The sequence below is a fragment of the Bombina bombina genome, chromosome 1, assembly GCF_027579735.1.
Source record: "Bombina bombina isolate aBomBom1 chromosome 1, aBomBom1.pri, whole genome shotgun sequence".
Lineage (NCBI taxonomy): Eukaryota > Metazoa > Chordata > Amphibia > Anura > Bombinatoridae > Bombina > Bombina bombina.
In genome coordinates this window covers 1,484,325,041-1,484,340,847 of record NC_069499.1, presented here as the reverse complement: position 1 = coordinate 1,484,340,847, position 15,807 = coordinate 1,484,325,041, and positions in this window count along the sequence as shown.

The following is a 15,807-nucleotide window of genomic DNA, read 5'->3' as shown; positions in this document are numbered from 1 at the left end:
CTTGTCTTCACCATACCAGGTTCACCGATCGGTCCAGAAGAGCTCCTCCGATGTCCTGATCCAAGCCCAAGCGGGGGGCTGAAGAGGTCCATGATCCGGCTGAAGTCTTCATCCAAGCAGGGCAGAAGAGGTCTTCCATCCGATTGAAGTCTTCATCCAAGCGGCATCCATCCGGAGCGAAGCGGCAGCATCCTGAAGACCTCCACCGCGGAACATCCATCCTGGCCGACGACTGAACGACGAATGACGGTTCTTTTAAATGACGTCATCCAAGATGGCGTCCCTCGAATTCCGATTGGCTGATAGGATTCTATCAGCCAATCGGAATTAAGGTAGGAATATTCTGATTGATGGAATCAGCCAATCAGAATCAAGTTCAATCCGATTGGCTGATCCGATCAGCCAATCAGATTGAGCTCACATTCTATTGGCTGTTCTGATCAGCCAATAGAATGCAAGCTCAATCTGATTGGCTGATTGGATCAGCCAATCGGATTGAACTTGATTCTGATTGGCTGATTCCATCAGCCAATCAGAATATTCCTACCTTAATTCCGATTGGCTGATAGAATTCTATCAGCCAATTGGAATTCAAGGGACGCCATCTTGGATGATGTCATTTATCAGCCAATCGGAATTCGAGGGACGCCATCTTGGATGACGTCATTTAAAGGAACCGTCATTCGTCGTTCAGTCGTCGGCCAGGATGGATGTTCCGCGGTGGAGGTCTTCAGGATGCTGCCGCTTCGCTCCGGATGGATGCCGCTTGGATGAAGACTTCAATCGGATGGAAGACCTCTTCTGCCCCGCTTGGATGAAGACTTCAGCCGGATCATGGACCTCTTCAGCCCCCCGCTTGGGCTGGGATCAGGACATCGGAGAAGCTCTTCTGGACCGATCGGTGAACCTGGTATGGTGAAGACAAGGTAGGATGATCTTCAGGGGCTTAGTGTTAGGTTTATTTAAGGGGGGTTTGGGTTAGATTAGGGGTATGTGGGTGGTGGGTTGTAATGTTGGGGGGCTTGGGTATTGTATGTTTTTTTTTTACAGGCAAAAGAGCTGAATTTCTTGGGGCATGCCCCGCAAAGGGCCCTGTTCAGGGCTGGTAAGGTAAAAGAGCTTTAAACTTTTTTAATTTAGAATAGGGTAGGGCATTTTTTTATTTTGGGGGGCTTTGTTATTTTATTAGGGGGCTTAGAGTAGGTGTAATTAGTTTAAAATTGTTGCAATATTTTTCTAATGTTTGTAAATATTTTTTTATTTTTTTTGTATCTTAGTTCTTTTTTATTTTTTGTACTTTAGCTAGTTTATTTAATTGTATTTATTTGTAGCAATTGTATTTAATTAATTTATTGATAGTGTAGTGTTAGGTTAATTGTAGGTAATTGTAGGTATTTTATTTAATTAATTTATTGATAGTGTAGTGTTAGGTTTATTTGTAACTTAGGTTAGGATTTCTTTTACAGGTAAATTTGTAATTATTTTAGCTATTAAATAGTTCTTAACTATTTAATAGCTATTGTACCTGGTTAAAATAAATACAAAGTTACCTGTAAAATAACTATAAATCCTAAAATAGCTATAATATAATTTTACAGGTAAGTATTTAGCTTTAAATAGGAATAATTTATTTAATAAGAGTTAATTAATTTCGTTAGATTTAAATTATATTTAACTTAGGGGGGTGTTAGTATTAGGGTTAGACTTAGCTTTAGGGGTTAATACATTTATTAGAGTAGCGGTGAGCTCCAGTCGGCAGATTAGGGGTTAATAATTGAAGTTAGGTGTCGGCGATGTTAGGGAGGGCAGATTAGGGGTTAATACTATTTATGATAGGGTTAGTGAGGTGGATTAGGGGTTAATAACTTTATTATAGTAGCGCTCAGGTCCGGTCGGCAGATTAGGGGTTAATAAGTGTATGGAGGCGACGTTGAGGGGGGCAGATTAGGGGTTAATAAATATAATATAGGGGTCGGCGGTGTTAGGGGCAGCAGATTAGGGGTACATAAGGATAACGTAGGTGGCGGCGCTTTGCGGTCGGCAGATTAGGGGTTAATAAGTGTAGGCAGGTGGAGGCGACGTTGAGGGGGGCAGATTAGGGGTTAATAAATATAATATAGGGGTCGGCGGTGTTAGGGGCAGCAGATTAGGGGTACATAAGTATAACGTAGGTGGCGGTCGGCAGATTAGGGGTTAAAATTTTTTTTAGAGTGTTTGGCGATGTGGGGGGACCTCGGTTTAGGGGTACATAGGTAGTTTATGGGTGTTAGTGTACTTTAGAGTACAGTAGTTAAGAGCTTTATAAACCGGCGTTAGCCCAGAAAGCTCTTAACTACTGACTTTTTTCCTGTGGCTGGAGTTTTGTCATTAGATGTCTAACGCTCACTTCAGAAACGACTCTAAATACCGGAGTTAGAAAAATCCCATTGAAAAGATAGGATACGCAATTTACGTAAGGGGATCTGCGGTATGGAAAAGTCGCGGCTGAAAAGTGAGCGTTAGACCCTATTTTGAGTGACTCCAAATACCGGCGGTAGCCTAAAACCAGCGTTAAGAGCCTCTAACGCTGGTTTTCACGGCTACCGCCAAACTCTAAATCTAGGCCTATATGTTTTCTATATATTTATATTTTATGTGATGTGTCACCCTAAGTTAAATGGGGTGGTGTTAGAGTCTAGTACAGAGTGAAATCATACATGTTTGAGTAGATCCATTTGGAACTGTTTGTTTAGCCTGGTTCTTTCAGGAATGCCTGTAATAGTCTTAGGACCTGCTATTTGGCTGCACTTACCAATCTTATCAAACTTCAGTGTGGCTATTATAATGCTGTCTAAACAAGTACACATTAGGTAAATGCATATTTAAATGTTATAAAATAAATTTGATGGAGCAACATATTTAATATGCTGTGTTGAGTACAAATTTGCCATCATGAGGCACAAAGGGCTTTTCACTGGGGCAGTACCCTTAAAGGAGCAAATATGATTTTGTACCATTTTTACCATTATGGTACCATAGCATTGAGGTCCAATCTAGTCCCCAAAGGTACATATTTGCCTTTTAAAGGTACAATCTACAAGGGTACCAATATGTACCCATGTTAAAGGGTACAGTGGGTGTACCTTTAAGGGTACTGCCCCAGTGACAAGCTGTTGTACCCCTAAAGGTACAATTTTTGCATATTTTTTCTGAAAAAATACAACTTTTTTCTGCATTGATTCACTTGCATTATTTGCAAGTTTTAAAATTTTAATGGGAACCAGCTCTCACCAAGCTCTTGTTTTCCTCTGTTTACACCTAGTTGAGCTGGGTGTAATTTTATTTAAATGTATTGACAGTCTCCGACAGTGCATTAATAGTTTGCTCTTTCATTGGAAACCTTGTGTAAATTAGTGCTTAAAGGGACAGCCAACACCAGAATTTTTGTTGTTTAAAAAGAAAGATAATCCCTTTATTACCCATTCCCCAGTTTTGCATAACCAATACTGTTATAGAAATACACTTTTTACCTCTGTGATTACCTTGTATCTAAGCTTCTGCAAACTGCCCCCTTATTTCACTTCTTTTGACAGACTTGCATTTTAGCCAATCAGTGCTCACTCCAGGGTAACTTCACATGCATGAGCTCAACGTTATCTATATGAAACACATGAACTAATGCCCTCTAGTGGTCAAAATGCATTAAGATTAGAGGCAGTCTTCAAGGTCTAAGGAATTAGCATATGAACCTCCTAGGTTTAGCTTTCAGCTAAGAATACCAAGAGAACAAAGCAAAAGTTGTTTAAAATGACATTCCCTATTTAAATCATGAAAGGTTTTTTTGGACTTGACTGCCCCTTTAACAACTTCTAATACTTTCTTTGAAACCGCAGCTGCCCATATTGTGGTATAACAGTCCAAAAGACAGCAGTTAATTTACATGACTAAGGTCAACAAGCCCGAAACGTTGTCTTAAATCTATGTACCATCTGGAAGCTCCGATAAATTCATGAACTTTTGTACAACTTGGTGAGTGCTGCTGTCTTTTGGACTGTTTTACATTCATATGCTGAGAGGTTGTTGGTGTGGAACCTCTGACAGGCTTGCACCACTGTGGTCACACATTGTGCTAGACATCATTTATTATATGATATTGTGGTATAACGCAGTTGTGCCATCGTAAGCTATCTATACACTAAATTGCTTCCAACTGCATATTTATCGGTTTGTGATCTTGCACAAACTAAAGTACGGCTTAATGGAAACAAGCCCCATGTTGATAAAATACCGGCTGGGTGGCAAAGTTTGCAGCTCCTGAGTTGGTCTTTACATGTGTGTTTAACCCCTTTGCAGGATCAGTAATTAGAAAAAAATGCTTTAGAATGTATCTTTAATTGGTGAATGCTAGCATTGTTTTGCCTTTAATATATGTTTAACTATGCATAATGTGAAAATATGTTTAATGTCTCTACTTTAAATTATCTCATTACTTAAAGTGATGGTAAACTTTACCCTTTGGATAAACAGATCAGGAATGTTAGTGATATTTTAAATGGAGTTTGATTAATCAGTTGTAATGAAGATGCGCTCTAACTTACTTTTTAAAAGTAGCAATCAAATATTTAGAGATCCGGCTATTCATTTCAAAAGTATTTTTTTTTTGGTGAGCTAACAGTTTGAACTGTTCTCCAATCAGTGCACTAGCTACAAGAAAAATAAATTGTGCGAGTGCCGGATGGCTAGAGCGCTGATTTTAGTAAAGTGCAAGCCGGATCTGTTTATACAAAGGGGGACGTTTACCACTCACTGCAGTATTAATATAACCTGACTGCTTTATTCACACAAACGATTGCTACATGTGGACCTCATTCACTTGCTAAACATTAACAGCCCCTGAAGATATCACAAGGATTTCACTGTAATATGTTGTGCTTTTTAGAACAGTTTTAGACAGCATGTTCTGTTCACTTCGGTGCTTTTTAAAGCGATAGTAAAGTCAAAATTAAGGTTTCATGATTCAGATAGAGCATGGTATTTTAAACAACTTTCCAGTTTACTTCTATTATCTAATTTGTTTTTTTCTCTTGGTATCCTTTGTGAAAAATCTCAATAAGGTAGGCTCAGGAGCAGCAGTGAACGTATTTCTCTATTAAGTAAAGATTGTTTAAAAACATACGTGGATAAGCTCTCAAGCAGCAATGCATTACTGGGAGCTAGCTGGTTATTGGTGGCCACATATATGCCTCATGTCATTGTCTCATAAGATGTGCTTAGCTAGCTCCCAGTAGTGGGGTTTCATGTCCCTTTAACAGTTTTACAGCACATCACATCACATCTCAAAATAAAAAAAAGGTTTGTTCCTGTGGTCTAACCAAATGAATTTTAACCCCTTAATGACCACAGCACTTTTCCATTTTCTGTCCGTTTGGGACCAAGGCTATTTTTACATTTCTGCTGTGTTTGTGTTTAGCTGTAATTTTCCTCTTACTCATTTACCGTACCCACACATATTATATACCATTTTTCTCGCCATTAAATGGACTTTCTAAAGATACCATTATTTTTATCATATCTTATAATTTACTATAAAAAAAATATAAAATATGAGGAAAAAATTGACCCCCAAAATCTGTTACACATCTACAACCACCAAAAAACACCCGAGCTAAATAGTTTCTAAATTTTGTCCTGAGTTTAGAAATACCCAATGTTTACATGTTCTTTGCTTTTTTTGCAAGTTATAGGGCAATAAGTACAAGTAGCACTTTGCTATTTCCAAACCATTATTTTTCTAAATTAGCGCTAGTTACATTAGAACACTAATATCTTTCAGGAATCTCTGAATATCCATTGACATGTATATATTTTTTTTTAGTAAACATCCCAAAGTATTCATCTAGGCCCATTTTGGTATATTTCATGCCACCATTTCACCGCCAAATGCGATTAAACACAAAAAATCGTTCACTTTTTTACTAATTTTTTCACAAACTTTTGGTTTCTCACTGAAATTATTTACAAAAAAAATTGTAAAATGGTTGTAAATTCTTTTCTGGGATCCCCTTTGTTCAGAAATAGCAGACATATATGGCTTTGGCGTTGCTTTTTAGTAATTAGAAGGCTGCTAAATGCCACTGCGCACTACACGTGTATTATGCCCAACAGTGAAGGGGTTAATTATGGAGCATGTAGGGAGCTTTTAGGTATAATTTTAGCTTTAGTGCAGTGTAGTAGACAACCCCAAGTATTGATCTAGGCCAATTTTGGTATATTTCATGCCACCATTTCACCGCCAAATGCGATCAAATTAAAAAAAAACGTTAAATTTTTCACAATTTTAGATTTCTCACTGAAATCATTTACAAACAGCTTGTGCAATTATGGCACAAATGGTTGTAAATGCTTCTCTGAGATCCCCTTTGTTCAGAAATAGCAGACATATATGGCATTGGCGTTGCTTTTTGGTAATTAGAAGGCCGTCAAATGCCACTGCATTTCACATGTGTATTATGGCTAGCAGTGAAGGGGTTAATTATGTAGCTTGTAGGGAGCTTGCAGGGTTAATTTTAGCTTTAGTGTAGAGCTCAGCCTCCCACCTGAAACATGAGACCCCCTGATCCCTCCCAAACAGCTCTCTTCCCTCCCCCACTCCACAATTGTCCCCGCCATCTTAAGTACTGGCAGAAACTCTGCCAGTACTAAAATAAAAGCTATATTTGGGCTTTTTGTGTGTGTTTTTTTACCATATTTACATATGCTGCTGTGAAGGATCCCCCCTTAGCCCCCAGCCTCACTGATCCCCCACCAAACAGCTCTCTAACCCTCCCCCTCTGCCTTAATGGGCGCCATCTTGGGTACTGGCAGCTGTCTGCCAGTACCCAGTTTAGTAAAAAATGTGCCTTTTTAAAAAAAAAAAATGCCCTTTTCTGTAGTGTAGCTTCCCCCCCCCCAAGACCAACCCCCCACCCCTTCCAGATCCCTTAGCTGTTTATTTACAGCTTTCAAAACTTTTTTTTTTTAACTTTTGATAGCTTTATTTTTCTGCAGCGTAGCGGTTCCCTCCCGCTCCCGCCTGTGCACGCGCGCGCTCCTGTGCGCGCTCCCGTCCGTCCCGCCCCCGATCCCGCCCCACTCCACTCGGCACATCGATGGCCGCCCACCCGCCTCCCAGACTTGCTCCCACCAACGATAACGGCCACCGATGTCCGGTGCAGAGAGGGCCACAGAGTGGCTCTCTATGCATCGGATGGCCAAGTGGGGTTATTGCAGGATGCCTCGATATTGAGGCATCACTGCAATAACCGGAAAGCAGCTGGAAGCGAGCAGGATCGCTTCCAGCTGCTTTCCAGACCAAGGACGTACACCACACGTCCTCGGTTATTAACTGTATTTTTTTTGAGGACGTGTGGCGTACGTCCTTGGTCATTAAGGGGTTAAAGAGACATTAAACACTTTGAGATGGTAATGTAAAATGATCAATTGTATTTACAAAAAAGCTCTACAATATACTTTTTACCCCCTTTTCCTGTAATTCAGTTCTGAAATTGTGAGCTTTTCAGTTCCTGTTAGAAATGGAAGTGCAGAACACTATTATATTCCACACAGCCATTGGCTGCACACTCTAGTGACTTATTTATAACTGTCTCTGGCCACAGCAGAGAAGGTAACACAAGTTACAACATGGCAGCTCCCATTGTTTTATAGAAAACTTTACATTTATTTGATCAATATTTAAACTTTAAAAAAATACATCTGCATGTTATTCTCAGACTAATCTTTTCTTTGAATTTATCGTGTCTAGCATTTACTGTGTGTTTAATGTCCCTTTAAATGTCCTTTGATTGGACAGTGGATGCAGAGATAAATCTCCATAGCTCCATAGAAGACTAATGCCTAAAAAGGAGCAGTTTCTTTAGATTTACTCTCAAGTGATTGCACCTGCAGCCTGTACAACGTTCTGCCTATTTAATCAGGAAAGGATGTTCTTTTTCCAGGAGACAGATGTATTGGCTTGTCACATGAGATCATCATATTAATAATTCATGTTTTGGAGGCCCTTTTAAATATTCTGGTGGTCTTGGCCATATATGGACTCAAGAGTCTATATCAGAGCCATAAAGTTATTCAAATGTAAAAGACACAAAAAGTTAGCAACAACAAGTATCATATTTCAAAATACAAAACCTGCAGTTTATGGTAATAATATTTATATTTAAATTATTTGTCTGCACTATAATGGTTACTGTTAATCATGGGGTATCCATCTGCTAAGATTGCCCAGCAACCTAAGCACATTCAACATCATGATTTGCGCAACATATTAATGCAATGCAACACTTTATTATAAAAAATATATAAAACATCAAGGCAATTAAAAATGTTAAAGGGACAGATAGAGCATACACTTTTAAACAACTTTCCAATTTACTTCTATTATCTAATGTGCAACATTCTCTTGGCATTCTTTGTTGAAAAGTATACCTAGGTAGGCTCAGAGAGCTAATTGGTGGCTGTGTGTATATATATATATATATATATATATATATTACCAATGTGTTCAGCTAGCTCCCAGTAGTACATGGCTGTTCCTTCAATAAAGGATAGCAAGAGAATAAAGCAAATGTAATCATAGAAATAAATTGGAAAGTTGTTTAAAAATGTATGCTCTGGAGAGTTCCGGAGGAGGAGTCCAGGTGTGTGGTCACGTGCTGCACCTGCTCTGCTCTACCTTCCTTCAAGCCGTTGGCGAGATACTCACGCCCAAACCCTGAGACCAGGGGTGGCTTGGATAGCTTAAATCTACCACTACCGGTACTCCCACAGTGCTAGAACAACACACTTGTGTTGCACGCTGCTGTCTTGGAAAAAACTTTCCTCTATTTGAAATGACCATTTAACTTTTTGCCACATCAACTTAACCCTCTATTGAGAGAGTAGAGGGGACAGAGGCAAAGAATCTGTATGCTGAGTGCGTTGGTCATATTGCACACCTTCCTCCCACAGGTATCCTCGGTGGGAGGTGTTGGTTCTGCCTCAAACAGCTTTTCCTAGCTATCCTGCTCGAGTCAGCGGAGGAGGTCTGCTTGATGAAGCGCTGACCCAAAATTAACAAGCTGCCTTGTTTCTAGAGGGACCCTCTACCTGTGATTTACCCTGGGTCTTAACCCGATGTTACCTGGCTGTTTTGCTGTGTCTGTCAAGCTGAGATGAGAGACGCGGTCCTCCACTACAGCGCCGACTTCATGTAGACCTCGGCATCTCCAGATAACGGGTAGAGGAAATCTTTCACTGGGATCCTCAGCTGTATCGCCCTGTACCTGCAATCCCCTCCCACCGGTGCTGCGTGAGGGGCAGGGTCTGTGAGAGCTTGCGGGGCTGTATCGGCAGTTCCGGTGTGGTCTTCTCCCTTTGCAGTGCACACAGAGCCGCTGTACTGAAATTCCAGTGGTAACGGACGCTTGGCTGGTTTGCTTGAACCCCCCCTCCCACCGATGCTGCGAGAGGGGGGCTGATATGGAGAGAGGTTTTCCAGTCTACACCTGCTATCGAATTCCATAAGAGCTGGTAACGTACTTAGGCTTTAACCGGTGTCCCTCTTACTGACTCAAACTAATTTCACTGTCTGTTTGCTCCTGCAGCAACAAAATTCTCGGCTTTATTGAACTGATTTTGGCAGAGCTGGACTCTCCCTTCTTTACCCCGTTAGCTAAATTACTTAATTAATCATGTTCTAAGCTCCTCTATAACGGGTGTATTTGAAGGGAATAAGAAGAGCTGAAGAATATGACAATTGGATGAGAAACATATAGTTGAAAAATCACACTGTTATAAATCTCTATGTCCAGTCTTGCATTTATGATTTTCTTTTGGTAAACTTGCTTTATTGATCCTAATGGTTACAGGAGCCCTAGCTTGATGGACACAGTAACTGGTGTTGTTTAGAATAAGAAGGGATCATAAATGCATGGTAGAAAATTGCCCTTTTTTTCAGAGAGTTAGTATTACTGGGCGTTGTAGGTAGCTGTATTTTCACTTGCTATCTTTCTGAGGATTACCTTAATTTCCCAAAAATACCCCATAAGCAGGCCACAGGGAATCTAGATTGTGAAACATATTTCCTAAATTGGTTAAGCTTAGCATTATTTAGCTTGATATACTTAAAGTATAATCAAATATAGGAGAAAGGGTTAGGTTATACAAAATAATTAATTGGCTCCTCAATTCTGGCAATTCCTCCTTCCTGAGTCTATTCTTAAATGGTTCAAAAAAAAAAAAAATATCTATGATAAAGTTTTACTTGTGTGGTTATGGTACTTATGTAAAAATCTTTATGCTCACCACATTCTTTAAATTTACTTACTTTTTGTGGCCTCTGATTCATTCGAATTAATTTTATTTTACATGAATGTTCGTCTTAAATTTTTGAGTTTTTTTTCCTTCTCCACTTCAACATTAACTTGTTTATTTAGTTTAAAATATAAGAATTATTATTTAAAGTGCTGAGTTTAATTTAAGGGCTGTTTATATAAAGTTGTAACTGAGCCACATTATACTGTATTAAGGGCTGAAAATTCCCCAAATCTTTTCTATAAAGGAGAAGGGGGCTGAAGTATAAAATTAATGATTTTTTCACTGCCATACTAATATCATTTAAATACCTCTGAAACGGTGGTCTTCTCTAAAACTAATTGAAAATGGTGGATGGTGTTCCTATTATGACTGTACTGGCTTACTAATTTTTGTCCTAAGTCAAGGGGCAAACTTTGGCACATAGGGTGCAGTTTGCCTATCTCAGTAGTATATATATTGCCATCATACTAAAATATTAACAAAATAGAACTAGTTAATATAGCAATATAGTTGATTTGGTTCTAAAGTATATTTACTAAAAAGTATTTTTTGAGATTAATTTCATATCTTTGTTAGAGGGTACAAGAAAATAGGGAGAAGGTCTATTTTTGCCTAAGATGTGACACTCAAATGTAGAGGTTTTTTTTACATTTACACTTACTGGGGTGACACTAAGGAACATTATTGTATAATAAAAGACATGTGCTAATACCTCTCTTCTTTAAATTTAACCCCATTGATTAACCTAAGCAGTGGGAGAGGTATTTAATTAAATCAAATCCCAGACATACATAGTTAGTCTAACTAGATGAAACATTAGTCAAGTCTAGCTCTACGGTTGTTCTTTCCCCGGTAAGGAGCTGGGTATCTCAGTTGCTGTAATAACATGCTGTAAAACAGAAAATTCACTATTTGATAGTCCAATTGTCAGGACGTCAGTGAAAGGTGAACTTACAGACTGGTGCTATCAAAAAGGGTAGGTTGGTGATAAGCTGCCTCTTGATAAACAAATAATAAGCCCTGTAGAAGGGAGACTAGTACTAAAGCTTTGGGTTCTAAACAATTAAAGAATATAAGCCCTAACGACTTATACTCTAGAAAGTAGTGGGATCTTCCACAAGAGAGATAGTTTCCTTTCTTAATAAGAGTTTCTACTGTCCTCCCGCTGTAGCGAGGGGGTAAGAGGAAAGGAGGATGAGAAAAGAAGGAAAAGAAAAACACTTTATTGGTATCTTCACTACCTACACTACTCACAACACAATTCACAATTCACCAAATTAATTTCCATGCCCATAGGCACAATCACCATTTATCACAGAGATTAAATTCCTTAAATTGTCACATTACTTCACATATATAAATTCACTTGAACCACCTTTTATAACACCCACACACCCCCTTCTTTCCCTTTTTTTTTTCTCTTTCCTATCACCAATATACCCATTTTTCACAAATCACTAATTATACACATGGATAAATACCTTCACAATCATCCGAAAAATTCTCCCCCAGCCATGGCGGGAAGACAGAGAGATAAAAGAAACAAAGCGATTAATGAAACTTTAACAGAAACACATACACCTCTTACAGATCCATCTCCAGGTGAGTCATTAGATATTCAAACTATAGTTACTAGGATCTCTGACGCCCTAGCTCCTAAATTTGAGGCTCTTAAAATAGAGATTAAGCAAGACATAGCATCTTTGACAAATGAGGTAAAACAATTCTCTCAGAGACTCTCTAAAGCGGAGCAAAGGATCTCAGACCTAGAGGACACCAATATGACCTATAAAAATAACCTTGATGTCTTAAATATAACAGTCTCCAAAATGCAGAGTAAAATAGAATATCTAGAGAACAGATCTCGAAGGAATAATCTGAGAATTATTGGAGTTCCCGAGGAAAAACAATACGAGAATCTAGACAAATTTCTTACAGAGACACTACCCGGACTACTTCAAATTCCAGATTCCACCCTAAGATAGTAATTGAAAGGGCCCATAGGATAGGCACACCCACATTAAACAAAGACAATCCGAGACCAAGGCCCATAATTGCTAAGGTTCTGAACTTCCAGCATAAGGTGGCAATACTCCAAGCTTTCCACAAGCATCAACCTATCTTTTTAGGCGAAGCAAAAATTCTTATTTTTCAGGACTACTCAGCAGAAGTAGCATCGAGAAGAAGGGAGATTGCCCCAATATGCTCGAGATTCATAAACCAAGGCATACGAGCAACCTTACTCTACCCAGCAAAACTAAAAATACAGAGGGAGGGAAGCACATTTTATTATGATTCAGCGCAGGATGCAGCTAAATTTTTTGAGGAGATATTCCCTTCGGGAAAAGGCTAAAAATAAATATAATAACTCAGTATAAGTTGACATTATATGTACATTGATTAGAATCTTAGAAAATATAGAGAAGGAGGGAAGTTGGGGCAAACTTCCTCCAGCAGCATGGTTGGAATGGGATAATGTTGTATGTATAATTGTAAATTGTGTGTTTTTTTTTTTTTCTTTCTTTTTCCTCTCTCCATACTTCAATATCCTTAGGTTTAGATGGCTAACAATAACAAATTTAAATTAATTTCCTGGAACCTAGGAGACCTTACCTCACCTACTAAACGAAAAGCAATATTATCTCTTTTGAGAAAAATTGAAAAGGTGCTTAAATTAAAGACATCCCGGGTTAAAGAGGTCTTATTCTCTGCTTCCTCACCTATATGACTATGGATAATAAATTCAAATTAATTTCATGGAACATAGGAGGCCTTACCTCGCCTATTAAACGAAAGGCAATATTAACCTTCTTGAGGAAGAATTATGCTGATTTGGCCTTCCTTCAAGAGACTCATTTAAAAGCTGAAGAAGTGCTTAAATTAAAAGCCTCTTGGGTTAAAGAGGTTTTATTTTCTGCCTCTTCTAATAGAAAGGGCAGGGTGGCTATCCTCCTGGGAAAAAAACTTTGCTATGAGATTATACAGGTGGATACAGACCAAGAAGGAAGGTACATTATTGTAAAGATGAAAATTAACAAAATTCTTTACACATTCTGCAATGTTTATGCCCCAAACGTTTTCAATTCGTCCTTCTGGGACGCTCTCCAAAACAGGCTTCTGTTATGTGCAGCAGGTTACCTAGTTATTGGCGGCGATTTTAATATGGCCCCAAAATATCCTTTAGATAGATTCAGGCAAAGCGCCGGCTCCCACATTATAAAAACTAAAAGACATAATCTCGAAACAAAATTGTTCAATAAAATCTCACATAATTTGAAGGTCACTGACATCTGGAGATTGAAAAATCCGGAGGCCCGAGACTTTACCTGTCACTCAAGGGCTCACAAATCACTATCACGCATAGATTTGTTCTTGCTAGATGACAGGCTTGCTAATTCTAATATAAATGCAGAAATCTTTCCCATCACTATTTCGGACCATGCGCCCATCTCTTTATACTTTCAGCCAAGCCCTTACCCTGCAAGGAATACGGGCTTTCGGTTTCCCCGGCATTTAGCTACAGATAACAAGTTTAAAAATTGGCTTATAGCTAAATATCATGAATTTACACTATTTAATTATGAGCATATTACTAAACCCGCCATCTTTTGGGAGACAGCTAAGGCAGTCTTGCGAGGCGAGATCTTAGCATATTCCATAGCAAGGACAAAAAAACTCAAGGCAAGAGAAATAGAAGTACTGAAATCAGTCATAAATACCTATAACCAGTACATTTTACTGAAATCATCTGAGAATTGGATGAAGTATACAAATGCTTTACGAGAAAGAGATTCACTCCTTCTCTACCAATCATCTCAGAAAGACCTAAAGATGCAGGCAAAATTGTATCGTTTTGGGAGCAAAACTGGGAAGCTTCTTGCGAACCTGGTTAGGCATGATAGGGCCTCTTCACTAATTAGCTCACTTTGTCAAGAAGGCAAAACCTATAAGACAACTGAAGAGATTCTTGTTATTTTTACTGAATATTTTAAATCCATATATGCACATAAGATCTCTGACTTTAAGCAAAGGGAGGAATTTTGGGAGAAGATTCAATACCCAAGGCTAACTTCCCAAATGCTGGACCAGATCTGTGCCCCAATAACAGAGACTGAAGTTCTTGCCTCAATAAAGAAGCTTACTTTTAATAAAGCTCCGGGACCAGACACCCTTCCAAATGAGTTCTACAAGATTCTAATGCCCGAAATAATACCTCATCTAACTTCACTATTTAATGATCTCTACATTAAAGGCAACACCCCCTCCCCTGACTTTGTGGCTTCATTCACTTCCCTTATTCTTAAACAGGGTAAAGATCCAGCTGAAAAAGAGTCCTATAGACCAATCGCGCTTCTCAACACCGATTACAAACTTTTGTCATCAATACTTGCACATAGGCTTCAATCTTACCTGCCTAATATTATAAATGAGGACCAAGCTGGTTTTTTAAAGAAACGCAATTCCTCAGCTAAAATAAGGGAGGTGTTCCTTGTTGTAGATTATTTTAAAACAGGCGAGGGGCAGCGAGAGTGGTTTAGAGAGGGCACCCCTGACCTGGCAATTATATCAATAGATGCAGGTAAGGCATTTGACTCAGTTCACCATGATCATATAGCTTTTCTCTACAAGTTGGTTTGACGGGTCACTTTTTGACTTTTTTTTTAATAATCTATATAAAAACGCTTATACGGAAATAATAGTGAATGGGTCTCCCACACAGGCCATAAAATTAGAAAAGGGCACGAGGCAGGGGTGCCCTCTCTCGCCGCTTTTGTTTGATCTAGCCATTGAACCTCTTGCTAATCAAATCCGCCAGCAGATTGAAGGGATCAAGATTAAAAAAAAACCCTGCAAACTGCACTCTATGCCGATGATGTGTTAATATATATGTCAAATACACAAAGTAATATTCCTAAATTTCTCTTGATAATTGAAAAATTTGGATCCTTCTCAGGCTACTCCGTCAATTCAGCAAAATCAGAATTGCTCTGGATTAAACAATCACAAAATCCACCTATATCCATCCCTTTCAAAATTGTTCAGGACTCTTTCAAATATTTGGGTATCTGGATCTCGGCTAATCCGGACAACTGGTACTCATTGAACATACTCCCGGTGCTGGCCAGTGTTAAAGAAGTGCTAAAAATTTGGCAGAATCTTCCATTGTCAATGTCAGGTCGCATAGCTTTGTACAAAATGTCCCTTCTCCCTAAAATTCTCTATGTTCTCCAGAACACTCCTTTACTTCTTAAAGCAAAAGATATCACTGCATTTAATACTGCTTTACGACTATTCATTTGGCAGAAGAGAAAACCAAGAATTTCATTATCTAGACTAACTTTACCGAGAGACCAGGGAGGACTCTCTCTCCCTGATCTTCGTCTTTATAATCATGTATTCCTGGCACGAATTGCGGCAGACTGGTTTACTAATAGTAATTATATTACTAATGGGGATTTAGAGAGTAATATGATTCAC